This window comes from Arachis stenosperma, chromosome 2 (genome assembly GCF_014773155.1).
Source record: "Arachis stenosperma cultivar V10309 chromosome 2, arast.V10309.gnm1.PFL2, whole genome shotgun sequence".
Lineage (NCBI taxonomy): Eukaryota > Viridiplantae > Streptophyta > Magnoliopsida > Fabales > Fabaceae > Arachis > Arachis stenosperma.
Window position 1 is genome coordinate 12318486 of NC_080378.1, and position 3528 is coordinate 12322013.

Sequence of the window (3528 nt, forward strand, 5' to 3'; positions counted from 1 at the left end):
ATGACACAAGATGGGAGGATAACAGACCTGTCTTATAAAAGAAAAAAAACAAAGAGAAAAGAAAAAGCAACCAGTGAATCATAGCCTTTCAATCTCATAATATATCTAAGCAGAAAAGTCCTCTAAAGTCTTTGCACTGTATAGAGCCCAAATATCTAATTCTGTCCCATAAAACTTGTTTAACCAAAAATTTACTATTGAAGATGCATAAATTACGTTCCAGTCAAATATATGTATAAATTTTCTAAAATAACTCAAATAAAAAAAATTAAAAAGGCGAAAACGAAGCTTAGCAAGAACGAATTTGAGTAGGAAGAAACAATGGAAGAGAGAAAATGTTCTTCATTCATTAAGGGAGGTGTTCTTCAATGGAAGGGTGGAATGAATCAAATTAATACCAATTTGGTAAAAAATATATAAATTTATTTTTTAATATTTACAAAAATTATATAATCATCCATCTTAAAAAAATATTTAATTACAAAATGATCTTATTTTAGTTAAAATATTAATTTTTATTGGATTAAATTAACTCAAATTAAAACTAAATATCTAATTAAAATATGCCACGTTATAGAAAATAATTTATATGTTGATTTAGAGGGAGTTGGATAGAACTCACCTTATAATAATGTTCAAATTAAATATTATTAACTGTCATTAAAAAAATAATAAAGTATTTGAAACTTGAGGTTCTTAATAGTAAAAAGATCTATACATATCTTGATGATCTAGCATATATCCCCATAATAACTAAGTTGAACTAAATTAATCTTATATTAGGGATGAGATTTCAGATCGAATTGTCTTGTTCTATCCTGTTTCGTATGTTTGGATTGGGTCTTTTGTTCTAAACGTTTATATATTATTTCAATTTTTTCTTTAATATTTAATTTTAATTTTATCATGATGTTTCAATATATGTTTCAATTATAATTCTGAGGTACATAACATATATATAATGTGATAATTCTATGTTGACATATCAATCGTCTAGAGTTACTATTAGGAACGGATGTACGTGTATGATTATAAGGACAAGCGTTCCATTACAATTTTAAATTTTTTAATAATATATGATAATAATATTTATTTATTTTACTAAATTATTGAATTTAATTCTATAATAAATTTTTATTCAATTTTTGATATTTAATAGTTAATTTAAAAATTTTATATTAAATGTTTATTATTAAAATGATTAGTTTTCAATTTAAATTTGTGTTTTTTTTAGAAATCAACTCAAAAGAGAATTATTTATCTTTGTTTATATTAGCTTTAATTTTTCTCGTAACAACTGCATATTGAAAGAACTTTTTCGATTATGAATATTAATAAGAGTTGGCTTCTAATAATTGTATGAGAAATAAATTTTTAAATTATTGTTTATTGATATATATATAAAGAGAGATATTTCGATCGTATTGTTAAGAAAAAGATTACTCAATTTTTTTAAATTTGAAACCTAAATAATAAAATTCTAAATTATATGTTATTATTTAAATTACTATTTTAGTATTTTAATTTGTAAATTAGATATTTTGAAGGCTAATTATATTTTATAATAATAAAATATAATTATAATAATAATCATGTTATATATACATAAAAAATAATCACCTATATAAAATATATATTAAAATATAAAATACACATTAAAAATAAGTTAAATAATATATATATTTATATACAAATACATAATGATTAAAAAAAATATAATAACTAATTTTTATATATACATAATATATTTATTATAAAAATTATTATTATTTATATATATTTTGTTTCCACTATAAAAAAAAATTTTAAATCCGTCACTTGTCATGTGTAAATAACACATCAGTATACAGTTGTCACGTCTGTTAAGTGTTAACAGTATTAATTGCTAAAATTATAATTGAAACATATTTAAAATATTAAAAAAAATTAAAAAGAATTAGACGTTATCATAAAGAGTTTAACCAAATCAATGTTCTAATTAGATATTATCAAGTGCCATTAACAAAAATAAAGTATTCCAAACTTGAGGTTCTTAAAAATAATTAAAAGATCTATACAGATCCTGATCCTGCCTGATGATCAAGTATTCCCATACATATGTATAGAAAAGAATATTATGAGTTTAAGTTGAACTAAAGTAATGTTCTAGTTGAATGTTAACTATAATTAAAAAAATATAAAGTAATGTTTAACTTCTCCCTACATATATAAATGAAAACTGCGAAGTTGAATCAAATCGTCAAATGTATCAATGTGAGTGAATACTAACCATCATAAATAATAAATTATTTGAAACTTGCATTGAAAGTTCTTTTCTTTAATTAAGTAGTGTATATGTCTCTCCACATCAAGGATACTATATTATATATCTCATCCAGTATCTATCTATCTACATAAGAGAAAATTATGAGATCTCAAATACAACTCTAATCTATATATTGCTTACTAGCTGGATGATTTATTTATAATATAAATATGTAGGCAGCAGCTCTTTTTCCAATTGAAAATTTTAGTTTCAGTAGAAAATTTTTAGAATAATGTTATACATTCAAATTTTTTTTATGAACCAAGTTAAATAATAAAATTTAAAAATTACCAAAAAAAAGATTTAAAATAATATTAATCATAACTAATTTTTATTATGTTAGACTAATAATTTAGTTAAATTTAGTTAATAAAAAAATTTAAATATATAATATTATTTTAATTTTTAATAAAAATAATATTATGGTCATTATATCTTTTAGTTAATTTAATTTTCTAATAATAATATTTTTCATTGTATTTTATCTTATAATAATAAATTATACGCTGAGTTTAGAAATATTTTATTATTTATTGTGATAATAAATATTTAGTTAGAATGATTAAGGATTTATTTCAATTTGTATTATGATTGATTGTGCAATAAAATTTTAGAATTGCTATTCGGTTTAAATGTTGATTTGGTAATAATTAGAAAAAATTAACCATAAAAAATAAGATACGAGGAGAATATACGAAAGAAATTATTACTGCTAATAAAAAAAGAATTATCATGATAATTATGAGGAATGATTGATATCAACAGCTAGTAAGAATGACAAGCCACAATTTTGTTATAAAAAGATCAATTTTCGACAAGGAAAAAAAAAGAAAATTCAAAATACACAGACTGCATTTTTTAGTGTTATAATTCTTGTTCGTTGAATCTCAATTTAAATATTTTAATTTTGTTTGTGAGTCTTCCAAGTCGCATGAGTTAGGAAGAAAAGTCAAAATATTTTGAGATTAAATTTGAGTCTTTGTGATTGATATTTATTTGGTCTTAATATTTTGCTTTCTCTTGATTTGTGAAATTTGGAATTGTAATTTTATTGGTCTTAACGTAGAATCGGTTTGGTTTATTTGTTTTTTTATCTTGGTCTTTAAATTAGTGCTTGTAATTTTAGTGATTGAATAGTAAAATTTTGTCATTATTACGGTAGAGATTGAGCATAAATTTTATTACACTTTGAAGTTAAACTAATAAATACATGCTACACTACA